The sequence below is a fragment of the Portunus trituberculatus genome, chromosome 48 (assembly GCF_017591435.1).
Source record: "Portunus trituberculatus isolate SZX2019 chromosome 48, ASM1759143v1, whole genome shotgun sequence".
Lineage (NCBI taxonomy): Eukaryota > Metazoa > Arthropoda > Malacostraca > Decapoda > Portunidae > Portunus > Portunus trituberculatus.
Genome location: NC_059302.1, coordinates 6,841,565 through 6,857,053, shown reverse-complemented (window position 1 = coordinate 6,857,053; position 15,489 = coordinate 6,841,565). Strand labels below are relative to the sequence as shown.

The 15,489-nt window shown below is 41.0% G+C and overlaps 1 protein-coding gene across 4 annotated transcripts in view; it reads right to left on the bottom strand.

The window, feature by feature from the left end:
- LOC123498617 (mucin-5AC-like) overlaps positions 1-15,489 on the bottom strand; it is a 178,242-nt gene that overhangs the window by 21,382 nt on the left and 141,371 nt on the right. The window contains exon 2 of one of the 4 annotated variants that reach the window (XM_045245896.1): positions 7,769-7,893. The exons of the other annotated variants lie outside the window; for them this stretch is intronic. The gene's annotated coding sequence lies outside the window, so the exon portion shown is untranslated. The remainder of the gene's footprint in view (positions 1-7,768; positions 7,894-15,489) is intronic. 4 annotated transcript variants of the gene reach the window in all.

Here is a 15,489-nt window from a genome sequence, read left to right as displayed (position 1 = left end):
TGTCAGAGGATGAAAGCTCTTAAAGTTATGAAAAAAAGACGTTGAAGACAAGGGATGTGAGTGCACAATGGTACTCGACTCCTGAACACGACTGTACAAGTTATAAACATAAATGACAAAGCGAGCACAAGGGAAAGGCAAGCAAATCACATGACGCAAACTTAATTGGAGTAAATTTTGTAAGCCGACGACGCCTGCCCTGAAAAACTTGTCCACATCCACTGGTCTTCACACAAAGTGACCAACACTGAGACACGCCCACAACCAGTAACATGCTTACCCCTGCTATAGTCACTCCAAGAGCCACCACCCTCATCTACATCCACACCAGTGCCGCCCTTACTCTCGGGACCAACACAAAACGAGAAAGTAGTTGATCTTTATTTTTTTCCCTTCATCATGCTCATCCCTTTCTCTTTTTCTTTAATCTGCCTCCTCTCCTTTTTTCCTGTGAATCAGAGAGCCATCAACTCACTTTTCCTGGAGCACATGATCGCTGATTCCTTATACAATCGCACGTATGTCATGCAACACTTACTATTAACCACTTACCAGCCAGCCCAGTAAGGAAAAGTGGGAAGGAAAGGTGGGAAGGTAAGCTGGCCGTGAGTGTGACCGCTGCTTGACCCGACTGCCCTTGCATCTGGCCTAGCAATGCGTGTAGGTTTGTATAAAACAAGGCTATACGTACATACAAGGCATCACTAACTCATTGCAGAAACACATACAAGGAAAGGTATGGAAATAGAAAACTGAATCTTTGTTCCGCTCAAATTAATGCATTGGCGGGATCTAAGCGTATATGAAAGCCAGCACGTTTCTGTGATATCCATTAAGAGTAGAAGGCCAATTCCTTATTCCCATTCAAAGCGTCTTGCCGGGGAGCTCGTGGTACGTAAATCAACAACAGTCCAACGTAACGCCCTTCCCACAGAGAAGTGTGAGGTGCAAAAGCCGACCTGGTTACCTGATCGACCTTGTTCCGGAACGTTAAGAGTGGGTGTGGAGTAGGTGCTGGGTCACTCCGGGTCACCTGCCTTCAAAGGAGAGGCCACCTGAACATGAAACACACATAACGAAAACGAATTAACATCCTGACATTTGATCTGATCTGGTAATGCCTCAAAGTGCTGGGTTTCAACAACTCGGATCACACACAAGCCGACTCTGTGAGGGGATAACAAAAAAAAATCAAAGATGAAAAAATAGAAAAAAAGATGAAAAATAAAGGAAAAACGCTCGAGAGTTAGTTTTAAATGAAAGATAAGTTCGTTAATCAGGAGTGACTTATATCTTCTTTTTTGTAGAGTGATGAATAGCAGGAATGAATTTGACGAGTGGCAAAGACAATGACGTAGGTTATGATGAACTAACAAATACAGGGAATTTCGTGAAAGAAGTATAGTGTTGTGTAAAAAGTGTGGGAGCAAATGGAAGTTTCTGTCACGGAGTTGAGGAGATAAGATCTAAGACATGAGGTGCAAAGAGGCGCATCTTACCTCACTTCACACACCCTCTCTTCCTCCTCCTCCTTCACTCTCTTCCATTTACTTCTTCTCTTCCTCCTTCACTTCCATTTACTTATCTCTCATCATCATCATTATCACCATCATCATCATCATCATCATCATCATCATCATCACCATCACTATCATCTCTTCTTCATTCTCTTCCTTCTCCTAAAGTCTCCCTCTTCTTTTCCAATATTGTCTTGAAGGGAAAGAAATTACCACCACTACAAGACCAAATCTGTCACAGCAAAAGAAAATAAGAAAAAAAGTAGGGAAAAAAGCTGTACGGTGAAGTATTTAACACCATATAAGCCACACCCAATTAAGGTCTTTATGGCGCAGGGCTTACTTCAGCCGTCCAACCACAAGATAAAGGACCCTAAACATTGATAGCCCTTTTATTGTGTATGTTTCTCTTCAACAGGACATCCATCCTCTTTAATCCTTCCACTGCTATTTTTTCCGAGACGTTTATTTTTTGTTTAACAGCCATCTGTAAACATTATTCTGGCTACACAGTGGGGAAATATACTCTTTTAGTATTTTTTCTCGTATGCAGTTACATATAAAAAATATACAGTACTATTTTACCTTTTTTTGTTTAATAGCCAACCGTAAACATTATACAGGTTACGCATTGGGGAAATCATACTCTTTTAGTCTCTTTCTCGTATGCAGTTGCTTGTAAAGGTTTTGTGCGATACTTTTGGTGGTGCGAATTGTTGCATATCGAGATGAAAGAATCAATAAATATCTACAATAATCCTCCTGGAGCTCTTATACTTCACAAAACTAGCAAAACATTTAGGTAGCGATGATGATGATTATTTTTCTATTGCTGGTTTGAAAATACACCTAAACAATAAAAACAGAGAAAATTATGCACTGTTAGAGCTTCCGCAGGTGATATTGTTTTTTTTTTTTTTGTACATCACCATATAACTCTTGAGTAATGTTGTGCAATGATTTACCGCTAGGATTATCGTTTCAATGAACTCAATGTCATTATCACCTTCCACACAAGAAGCGTCCTTTATCTCCTATCACCACAACCACCATAAAGAAAACGAGACACAACTCCTTTTGCTCATCTGGCCAGCATCTCGCTGGAAACAGACTCTAACATCATCTAATTCGGGACACACTGACCTTTCCACCAGCGAAATTTTCACCCAGCCAGAGTTACGTCTTCTTTACATCACCATTGCATCAGCTGAGCGCAGATGTTACCGCCGATAAGAGGAAGAAGGTGAAGAAGATATGAAGGAGAAACATAAAGGGAAGAAACACGAGGAGGGGAAGCAAGAAGTGGAAAGAAAAGAAACTGAAGTGAATTGCTGTTACCTTCAGTTGGTTACCACACCAGCTCTGGCTAGATGAACATATTCATACTTTAGAAGAGTTAGTAGGCACTGAAAGGTTGTGATGATGTAGGGGAAGGTGCTTGGAGGATATAGATGATAACTGAGATGGCAAGTGACTGAAGACAAGATACTCGTAATGAGAAACGATGTTAAAATGAAGAAACATGTTTGGGATGCGAAGGAACCTTGTCAGGCTGCGGAAGAGAATACTTGAAAGATAGGAGATGGATCCAAGAATCTATAATTGAGGTTAAGTTCCTCGTAATGGAGGGAGAAAGACTTAAGTGGAAGTAATGGGATGCGAATTTGGTATGCGAGTGGCATGAATATAGTGAACTTGGATTGTGCAGAGACAATACAATGGAAGATTGGATTTTACTATATCACTGAAGGTCAAGGAGCGGAGGGAAGGTAAGCTATGGATGGAAGGGCAAGGGTAGAAGGAAGGATCACGATCAGTTCAATGAATCCTTTCTCTTGATTTTCTTATCTGACCTTGTGGAACTTGTATGGGATTAGATCACATTGCTGAGGCCATAATCTACATTCTTAAGGCAGAAAAAAAAATCTTCTATATTATACTAAAATATAATGCTTATGGTGAAACTACAAAACAGGTAAAAGATAAGGAGCCTAACAAAAATCAAGCTGTTTCAATTATGTATTCGTAAGAACCAAAGAAAATAAAAGATGCTGAAAGAAACCATTAAGCCCACACGAGTGAAATATACCTACTTATTTCCACCTACCGTACACATCTATAATATGATCTAACCCTTTAAAACTCAATAAGTCAACATTAAGAGCTTGATTACCGAGCCTTCCATTCGTCCAACACTCTATTCGTCACAGAACAAATTTATTTACTATCAAACTGAACTCCGTATTTTGTCTATCACTACCAAAAGTGAAGATTTATTTCACAAAACTCCTTAACGAGAGGGTGGCCGGTCAAGGTCTTTCTTTCTAGTCCAACCTGTGCCGGAGGTCAGAGGTTAATAATTTCTGGGAAGCTCTGAGGCACGGCAAAGTGTGTGTGTGTGTGTGTGTGTGTGTGTGTGTGTGTGTGTGTGTGTGTGTGTGTGTGTGTGTGTGTGTGTGTACGTGATCGAACGCCCGTTTATTCTTACAGGTGGGCACGGAGGACGCGAAGTATGGGTACAAATGTATCAACCAAGTTCTGAGTTTGTGGTGAAAGCAAAAACAATAGGAGTGGGCAGGTTGATGTGGGGAGGGTATGAAAGGGAAAGTGTAGGAGTGAGCAGGTAGGAGAGTGAAAGAGTGGAAGTAGAGTGGCAGAGTGAGGGATGCAGTGAAGGAGGTGAGGAAATCCGAGGGCGTCGCGTCGTGGGGCGTGGCACACTTGATGGACGACAGAAAAGGAACAAAAGTGGTAAGAATATAGAAATATGAAAAATATAAAAACTGAATAATAAAAGTACTGAGAGAATAATTCCATAATATTCAATGGAAAATAATTAAAACAGTAATATCAACAACACTAAAGTTTTAAAATACACCCATAACACGTCCAATACACAAAACCTTCTTGAATGTCCCAAAGAAAAAGAAATACAAAATTTGATATATAATACTCCACTCTGTCTCTCTAATACAGTAAAGATTTTCCAAAACGATTTAAAATTCCTCCAAAAACACAAAACAGATCATTACAATATCACTAAAAACTCTCATAATGTCCTATAGTAAAGCAAAATAAATAAAACATAACATACCCCCTTTCTTTCTCTCTCTCTCTCTCTCTCTCTACAGTTCACTACTCGTACATCCTTCCTCTACACACACGTTGCCTTTTCTTTACCACTATGGCAGTTTAACATTTACTCTGCCCTGCTCCATTCAGATAATGGTCTTTTATATCCTTCAGTACTACCATTCTACCCCATGCTGCCTCCCCCGCCCCCTTACCGCCACGCCCCAAGGCTGTTATTTGTGCTTTCACTACACGCCCCTCCCCTGCCTGGACTTCCACCTCTTCGTCTACTCCGCGCAGCGCCTCTTGTCTCCATCTCATGCAGTAAGAGGTGTGGCTTGTTTGCCTTTCACAACCCTTGAGATATTTATAGCAGACTTACTACCTTGTCAAAATATGTATGTAGGTTCACAAACACACACACACACACACACACACACACACACACACACACACACACACACACACACACACACACACACACACACACAACCCTAAACCTGTCATCAAGGAGTCCAGACAAGACACGGCCTACACTTGCATCATCGCTCCCAGATCGTCACCACGCCCTCAGTCTGGCCCCGCACCTTTCTGTATATCAGGTCACCGGAGAGTCCTGCGTATCAATTCATAAAGGTGGAGGAGCGCACGGCTAAGAGACAAAAGACTGTGACCATGTGCATTATTGTTTGAGGTTTTGATTTGTGGTGATGATATTTTGCGTAATATTAAGTGATTATAAAGAATGGATTTTTAGTTTATTTTTTGTAATTTATTTATGTTGTTTTATGTTTTATGCTGTTTTATCACAAATATAGTCACAAATATAATTTTCTATTAAGTTACAAGTTGAAATGATGATCTTTTTTTTCTATCTATATCCGTTCCAGAGCATACGGAAGACTTTGTGTTTTATTTCTATTACACTTCTGTTTTTCAACTTCCCAGCATCATGTCAATATTTTAGCCATTCTCAAGCAGCAAGTCACAATAACGATGTTTTTCTAATCATTACATCTTCAATAACATATGGCAATCTTACTTTTTTTTTTTAAGTACACATTTCTTTCGTCAATTCGGCGCCAACTTGTCATCTATCCTCGCCATTCATAAGCTGCAAGTCACAATAATAATGTTTATAACATGTAGCAGATTGTGTGTTTTCTTGCAGCTTCCTTTTCAACTCTCCATCCACTTGTCATTTATCTTGGCCGTTTTTAGGCTGTAAGTCACAACAATGATGTTTTTTCCTTAGTAACATTCATTTTACGACATGTCTGTGTGTTTTCTTTTTAGCTTATTTTTCTTCCAACTCTTCGCCAACTTGTCACTATTCTCGCCACGCCTCTCCGGGAGTATGCATGTCTTCATCTGGTCGCCTCACTCGCCTCCTCCGCCAATTAAGGAGGCCGCAGTATGCTGAATAGTTTTTCCTTGCCCAGCGATCCGTGGCGCCACCCTCACCTGTCTTCATCTCGCCAGCCTCTTACATGATCCCCTGAACTTCTCTTCCTTCTATCTGATCATTTTTTCTGTTTTCTATTCTACATTCTAGCTTTCTCTCCCCCTTTATTACTAATTCTACTTTCTAACGAATCTCTTCTTTCACTTTGTATTTCCTATCCCTTTTCCTTTTTGTATTTTTTAAATATCTTAGTCCAATACTTTTTTCTTTCCTTTCCTAGTGATTTAAATTTTCCTATCTATCATATTTTCTTTACGAGTTCCTTGTTTATATCCCTTGCCTCTCTTTATCAACCTTATCTCATATTATCCACATTTTCACATTACTTTCCTATCCACATATCAACTACATACATTCCCTTTCCTTTTCCCATATATATTCACATACCACTCCTCACTTTCAACTACCTTATCTCTCACCTTCTCATTCCATTTTTCATCCTCCCTTCATTCATTTCCTTTCCTTCATAATCTCTGCCTTTTTACGATCCATCTGTCTTCTCCCTTCCCTCAGACGTACTCCAGTCCACCTTGCCCGCCTCTCCTTCCACTTGCTCCTAACCTCGCTCTTCCACCCCACCGCACTTTCCCCGGTCGGTACTTAGGTTTAATTAGACAATATATATCAGGAGAAGATGCTGCAGGGGGCACATTTATATTCTTCCCCAGAAACCTTGGCTAACTGAGTGACGTTGCGAAAGACAGGTATATGAGAGAGAGAGAGAGAGAGAGAGAGAGAGAGAGAGAGAGAGAGAGAGAGAGAGAGAGAGAGAGAGAGAGAGAGAGAGAGAGAGAGAGAGAGAGAGAGAGAGAGAGAGAGAGAGAGAGAGAGAGAGAGAGAGAGAGTAGATATAAGTAGAGGGAAGTGAGTAGTACGTAGATTGCATGCGTTTATATAATTAAGCTTCTTGTTAATTCACCTTAACCTTCCTTGATAATCTTTCCCCCCTCCCTCTCCCTCTCCCTCCTCCCTTCTCTCTCTCTCTCTCTCTCTACGAATTAGTCTCCTGTGTCCTCTCCATTGTTCCTTCGAAGGTCGCCAGTCTCTCAGCGTTAAGAGTGGTGAGAGGGAAGGACAGACGGGACTTCAATTACCTTGGCGGCGTCCAGACTAATGCAGAGTTATCATCTGATCGCGCCGAAGTTAAAAGGATGAAGGGCTATGTCTGGAAAGGGAAGTGGATGGCTCAAGCCTTTTTAGTAGTGCGTGCTATGAATATATTATTGATTTATGAATTAGCTTGATGAGAATGCTTGTTAGTGGTCTTATGTCTTAATATGATGCATGTAACAATGTGTGTGGAGTTTTTCTTTATATTCTCTCTCTCTCTCTCTCTCTCTCTCTCGCTGACTTCTTAATGAAAACGTTAAGTCAGAATGCTACTTAAACTCTTTTTTCTATTTTCATAATTAGAAAAATAGCTGTATTTTCTTAATTTCACGTCAGAATGAATAAAATAAACTGCCCTGTAGAATTTTAATTACACTTCTACAAAAAAAAAAGTATATAAAAAACCGACAATATGACTCGTTCAAAAAAGTCATGTCCAATTATAAAAAATCATATTTCGACAAAAATTTAAAGAAAAAAAGTTAAGTGTCCAAGAGACTTATATGGGAAGTCTACAATGCCTCGTAATCCTATGAAGGGAAGAAACTAAGGAGAAAAAAGCAGGCGAAATATAATTTATCACAAGACGCTGCATCGCCTTTACCTATTCACCCCGTACAGGTTAATGACTCAGGGTGACGGTGCGCGGGAAGGTGAGACAGCGATGCGAGGACTGGTTGTGCTCACAGGGGAAAGGTGCGGCGCGGGAAAGTCAGGGAAAGGAAAGAGCTGGAAAAGAGAAGACGCAAGGTAAATAAAACATGAATATTTTAATGGAGCATGTGATATAAGGAAAGTTGTCGAGTCATTTTTTGGGGAAAGCGGACAAGAAAATAAATGATGAGCAGAGAAGTAAAATAGGAAGATAAAGAAAGATATGATTGTTTTCCTAATAAGCAGTGTGTGTGTGTGTGTGTGTGTGTGTCTAAGAGAAATAGCCTTTTCTTCCATTGTGAAAATTAACCTGATGATTTACAACTTTTCTGGTTTTCATTTCCTTAACTGTTACATGTCTTTTAATATTTTTTTTTCATGATGATTATGAAGATTAATGATAAAACTGCCAATCTGTCTGTCTTTCTGTCTGACTGCCTGTCTATCTGTCTATCTGTCCGTCCCTCTATCTGTCTCCCTTAGTCCCAAACAACATAAGGCGAGGTTCCGTCTTTGGGTACAAGAAGTAATAAAACTATCGATTAGAGGAATATGGGAACTCTACACCGGAAGGCAGGAGAAAGTTAAGGGAGTATATCGCGCGTGGTCATCAGCAAATGCTACTAAAAGTAAAAACATTTGATAGTGAAGTCCGCCAAGGTACTTCAGCACGACAAGTATGAGCCTTCAGCTTTCACTTCGTGTTTATGGCGATGGCGGCGAAAGGCAGCGGCGCCTCCTGACGTAGGAATGACATCCATGCCACTCGTTCTTGTTTTTTTTTCTTTTTTATCCCCCATTACATTTTCTTTCCGTTTTTTTTAGTGTTAGGAATTTCGCTCTCCGCAATCCATACATCTAATATTACATGAGAGGAAAGTCACAAAGAGAATCGGTGAAATGCTACGACATGGAAACAGGTGAATGTACTTTTTAGCAGATATTAATGTAAGAACCATATTGTACGATTTTAAGTTTTTATCCTAAACATTGTAAATTAACTATGAATGAAGTGACATATAGAAATCGAAATAAACCGCTCTCTCTCTCTCTCTCTCTCTCTCTCTCTCTCTCTCTCTCTCTCTCCTATACTTTCTCCATTGCTAAGACACTTATAATGCAAATGAAGGAAAAGTTCTGATGACAATCTAGAGAACGACAATAATAAAATAATAAAATACATGAAGCATGACAATATGATACTAATATACTACCACCACCACCACCACCACCACCACCACCACCACTGTCCCATCACCACCACCATTACTTTTACTGACAGCAATATTAACACTATCACTAATACAAATAACGGCCAGGAGGAGAAAGGGAAGCGTTGCAACGAGAACGAGAGATCTAATCACACGTGAAGGGACGATGCGTGGCTGCATTAACTGATACATGAACGATAGATCAACACAACAAGCGGGTTTGGCCGAGTGGAGAAGCAATGAATGATGAGACACGACACCTGGTTCTATTTCGTGCCTCTCAGATGTGTTTAGGTGGTGTAGGAGGCATCAGCTAATCGTATCAGTGAGGGCCGGGGAGCGAAGAGTTTGAGGCCACATTCAGAAACGCCTGACTCTCACCACGACAATTTTTCAAGTCCCCAGAGACGACTAGCAGTTTTTCCTTATGATAAACTAGAAATCTTGTTAATCCATCACCAGAACCATAAAAATACCCTTAAGATCATGAGTATCTTTAACTACAACCTTTGAAAATAGTCGTCGTGAGAGGGTAAAGCGTTTCTGAATACGGGCCCATGTCATGCCAACGAGTCACAGAAAAGCAGAAAGTTAACAATACTCAATCTTCCGTTCGCTTCATAATTCATTGACTTGAACATCACACCAGGTGAATGGAAGATGGTCGTGACTGATAATGAAAGGTAAGTATAATTCCAGGGATAATTGAAGCCATATCAGTTGAGTTGAATGAGAGGTTGGGGAGAAGGAGAGAGGGAAGGATGAAAGATGGAACAAGCTGGATAAGAGAAAAACAAAGACAAGTGAAAACAAAGATAATGGATGACAGTCTTTGTGTGTGTGTGTGTGTGTGTGTGTGTGTGTGTGTGTGTGTGTGTGTGTGTGTCTCAGTATGTGCGGTCGCGAGTAAACAGAGGAAGTGAAAGAAAAAAAGAAAAATAAATCAAGAAAAGAGGAAGGCACTATAAATGATAAGAGAAATTCAGCAAGAGCTTTATCAACAACGAACATAAGACAAAGTAAATAAGAATCAGAGAGAGAGAGAGAGAGAGAGAGAGAGAGAGAGAGAGAGAGAGAGAGAGAGAGAGAGAGAGAGAGAGAGAGAGAGAGAGAGAGAGAGAGAGAGAGAGAGAGAGAGAGAGAGAGAGAGAGAACGAAGCAGGTGAAAAGATGAGGAAAAAGAAAAACAAATTAAAAAGTCTTGTGTGTTTCTTTTGACGCAGATGATACCAAAGAGAAGAAAGTGGAAGAAAGGCAGAAGGAGCAAAGAGGGCAAAGTCAGAGGCAAAAACTACAGTACTCCTTTGCCACCGTTCTCTTACGCTTTGTTTACTGGCGAGGCAACAGGTGTGTGTGCAGGGAGGAGCGCCAACAGGTAATAATGGCAGTAATGGGCTACGCTTGAGTGGACGTAAGTGGAGGGAACAATGGTAAGAAAGGTTATTGAATTTTTAACACTCACTTTGCGGCCCTGAAGGAAGTGTCTCGATACCTATGTGTTTATCATTTCTTTTCCAGGAATTTTAGAGTGAACGTGTGTGTGTGTGTGTGTGTGTGTGTGTGTGTGTGTGTGTGTGTGTGTGTGTGTGTGTGTGTGTGTGTGTGTGTGTGTGTGTAACATGAAATGGCCAATATATTTCCTTAATTGTACCATACGAGTTTGACAAATTGACTGATACATTTACTGTCGAGAAGACAAAACCACACCTGCTAGTACGCTGGCGCGCGCGCGCACACACACACACACACACACACACACACACACACACACACACGTTCAATATTCTCTGTATAGATACTGATGCACACAAGTCAACTTCATGATAAAACTTTCTATAGGTTATGAAAAAATATATTAATGTGTAATTTTTTCTAACTCTCAAACAACACAAGGAAGAGGGCAGGACGCAAGGAAGCAAGCAGGAAAGGAGTGAGAGAGGAGCAGAGGCACAGACAGGAAGGAAAGACGCCCTGTCGTACGCTACTCGCACTCGCACTTCCATCAGTTAAAAATGCAAGCCCCTGAGGTGATGCGTCCCACCAGCGAGCGTCAGTGTGATGCAACCCTTACCGAGACTCATAACCCGACACGAAATGGCTTGGCGATTACAATTTTTCGTGCCGTGGATTACAGTGAGCGCAATTACCTATAAATGCCGCCATCACCTTTACATTACTTGCTTCCTCCATCAACTGTGTCTTATATTTTTCCTCCCCTTTTCTTCATCCATTGCTGGGCTTTCATTATATATTTGTATTATTGTTATAAGATTGTTAAGGTAATATTTCTATGGTTATGTATGAGCATGAAACTGATAAAATAAAGATATAAAGACATGAAAATATAAATCATCATTCATCTTATAATAACAGTGCACATTTCTCCATACTATTTTACAGTTCAATATCTGCCATGATGATTAAAATATAGACCACATCTAAGACATCTGTAGTAATTCATGAACCCCACAAGTACTATCACTTCATCCCTACCATGATTACACATCCACTTCATTCCACAGCATAACATTACTATGATAATCCAATAACCACTCAGACATAGCCACAACATTTCTGCCAAATTTTCTGCCCGCCTTAACCTTCGCAGTTCCGTTACGACACACCTATGGCATTTTTAGCCCCTAAGGTCTTTCTTGTAACCACCTCAACGCTTCCACAACTCACCGGAACCTTTCAGTGGCCTCAAAGAACGTGTCCAGGGCAAAGGTACGATTGGGTGTTCGTGGGGGTGGAGTGGCGGTCGTGATCTGGCCGGAGTATTGAGTGCTAAATGTTTAAAAGAGTAGCGGGCACTGGGCGTGGGAGTTCCCTCACGAAGCTCCTTTGACACACCCTTCAGGTATAAAGCATGAAAAGAGAGCCGAAAGAGGGCATTACATTGAGGTCTCCGTAAAAAATAGTATCATTCACACTATTGTGGTGAAGGTACGAGGGGCTTTCTTTGGTGATTATGATGATAACACCTTCCACTTCGAATGTTTGGTGAAGATGGGGATAGATGTTCTTCAAATCCCACAGATCGACGGACGAGAAACTTGAAAATACAACGATGGACAAGAACACTGATGACGCAAACAACACAAAACGATAACTAAATAATCTACGTGCAGGATAACAAAACGGAATAGCGAGAGAGAGAGAGAGAGAGAGAGAGAGAGAGAGAGAGAGAGAGAGAGAGAGAGAGAGAGAGAGAGAGAGAGAGAGAGAGAGAGAGAGAGAGAGAGAGAGTGTGTATGATGTAACTTGAGTACTATGCAGAGCGTGTGTCCGGTATGTGAGGGCGGGGCGGTGCGGAGCGAGTAGAGAGAAAGAGGCAGTGACAAATGTGCAGGAGCGAGACGACAAGACTTGCGGGGGAGAAGCGTAAGAAAGTATTTACCTCTTGTACGTCTAGTTATGCTTGCTGAGCGATGGCACGTGTGGGGGAGGCAAGGCAGGTTGCGAAAATGTATCTAGTTAAAAGAGAAGAGGTGAGAGAGAGAGAGAGAGAGAGAGAGAGAGAGAGAGAGAGAGAGAGAGAGAGAGAGAGAGAGAGAGAGAGAGAGAGAGAGAGAGAGAGAGAGAGAGAGAGAGTTGAGGTGGAACAAAGAAACGGGAATAAAAAGGTGTCCCGTGAATTGGATGATAAATTGCAAAGGGAAGCAAACACACAGACACAAATGAATAAACACAAAAGCAAGGGAGGGTGTGAAGAAAGAGATGACTGGGGGTGGAAAATAAGAAATAGGAATAAAAGGCATGGTGTGAATTGGGTGAACGATTACAAACACACACACACACACACACACACACACACACACACACACACACACACACACACACACACACACACACACATACGATAAAATAAAATAAACACAAATAATTATATAAAAGTAAGAAAGTAAGTGAATAAATAGATAAATAAATAAATAAAGATGATAAAACTTGGGGATACTGAAGTTTGGTTTAAATGTTCGAAAGTAGAATGTAAGTCAAGAAATCATTAAGAAATTCCGCTACTGAAGCCACGAATAAAGGGTTGTGAAGAACTGAAGGCCCCGCACACGAGAATACTGAACAAAGGAAAGCAACAGAAGAGGGAAAAAATTACGTTGCGTGAAGTGTTTGAGAGTAAAATGTCAAGTAAGGAACGAATGAGAAAATAACACAATCCTGACACTATCAACACTCATGGCTTCTTATAGGGCTTCTTATAGAGGTCACGAAAAGGAAGGAGGGATGGAGAGAAAGGATATGAAGGAAGGATGAGAAGGACGAGGAGTAAGGGATCAGGGATGAGAAGAGAAAAAAATACGAAGATAGGGGATATTAGTGAAGAGTATTGAGTGGAAGAGGAGGAGGAGGAGGAGGAGGAGGAGGAGGAGGAGGAGGAGGAGGAGGAGGAGGAGGAGGAGGAGGAGGAGGAGGAGGAGGAGAATGCTGTCCTTGTGCTTCTGCTCCAGTGTCTGGTGAGGGGAAGGGAGAGGGAGAGATCGGGGGCATCGTCTCGTCTCGCTCACAATGACTCTCGATAGGAGGTCGCGTCGTGGCGAAGGTAAACACGATATATGATGACAAGCGACGCAGCCTCTTAATGAAAGGCCGGACTTGCTAAATCTGAGAGGCATATCCTTGTTACCTTAATGAGAAAAAGAGCTTATTTTCAAATGGACAATATAAACATCAATGAAATACGTGATTAGAGTGAAAATAGCATAATACAAGTTCTTTCTTCGGACGTGCTAAATCTGAGACAGGATATCCTTGTTACCTTAATGAAAAATTACCCTAATCTACACTGACAATACAAATATCAAATAAAGTATGTGATTCGAATGGAAATAACGTAATAAAAGTCATGTACGAATTATCATATGTCACGTGTTCACCTCGGATATAATAAATTGTTATTACCTCAATGACAAATGAGTATTTTCTAAATAACAGCTGATAAAAACAACAAAAACAAGTAATAAGAGTGAAAATAATGGAATAAAAGTTACATAAAAAGTAGTAAATATGTCACGGAGTCATCTCCTTCAAGTGTTTTTAATCAAGCAATGACAAAACGACGAGATTTAAAGGTCAGAAAACATTAATGGCTCAGATACGCGTAACTATGCAAGATAAGGACCTTTAATTTCAGCTGGAGATAAAGGTTAGGGGTGCTTGACTCATCTGGGCTGGCCATGCTGGGTCACGGCCGAGCTTTGTTTGGTCACCGGACAGGGAGAGACACGAGAAAGAGAAAAGAGAAAAATAAGAGAAAGAAAAATAAGTCTGTATCTATGTTTCCTTTAATTAACTGTGAGCAAATTTGATTTTCGCAAAGACCGTCGAAGCGTTGCGGTCTGACAAGGGATAGGAAGGGAAGGAGTCAGGATGGAAGGAGGCACTGAAGAGCAAATGATTGAAGGAGTGCATGAGAGTTAGGAGAGAGCGAGTTAAAAGGAGAGAAAGGAGTGGACTGTTAGTAGAAGGAAATGGAAAACAAATGAAAGAAGGAGAAGAATATAGAGGTGGCTAGAGAGATTGGAGGAATGAGTCACAGTTAGGAAAGAGGGAGAGAGGGAGGGCGCAGACTGGACGGATGGAAGGAGGCATTGAAGCGCGATAGAGCGAAGAAGTGAATCAGTGACCACAATATCTTCAATTAAAGAGAACTTCACAACAAAAAAATTGCTATCACCTCACCGCGCTGCCTTTAATAGTCGCTGAAATATTACCCAAGCGTAGATAAATTCGTTACAAAATCCCGAAAAAGCTAAAAGTAATTACACTGAGGCCGCAGATACGTCCAGTAAATATTTGTTGTTGGTATTCAAGGACTTAACGGAGGCAGAAAGTACGGAAGCAGAAAGTACGAAGGAACTGAAAGCTGGAAAACGGTTAGGCAAATGATAAAAAGAGAAGGAAATTGATCACTAATAAAGAAAGTAGTAAATGAGCGAGATAAATATAAAGTGAATGATGGAGGAAGAAAAAATGGGGAAAAAGTTGCGAAAATATAGAAGAAAACAGAGAGAGAGAGAGAGAGAGAGAGAGAGAGAGAGAGAGAGAGAGAGAGAGAGAGAGAGAGAGAAAGGATGGAAGAGGAGGATCACGCAGCAACATCATGGAAAATAAGACCATAAGAGAATACGAGATCAAGGTTATGAGTTGGAGAGACAAGAGCAGTGGGGAGCGGGGACGGCCAAGTGATAAGACAAGGTTGCATCACTGGTTCTGAGTGTCTAGTTTTCACCACCACCATCTTTCAAGACGTCACAGGGAAGAAGATATCTATTTACCACTATCAACACCACTGTCACACCTTCCACTACCACCTTCACCACCTCCACAGCCATCCTTCATGACGACAAAGGGGGTAAAAGGATTCGTCTCCATCAGCCGCAAGGGAAACAGCGAACCACTGTTACCATTATCACCATCATAAGCACTTTCTCTCTTAGTAAGC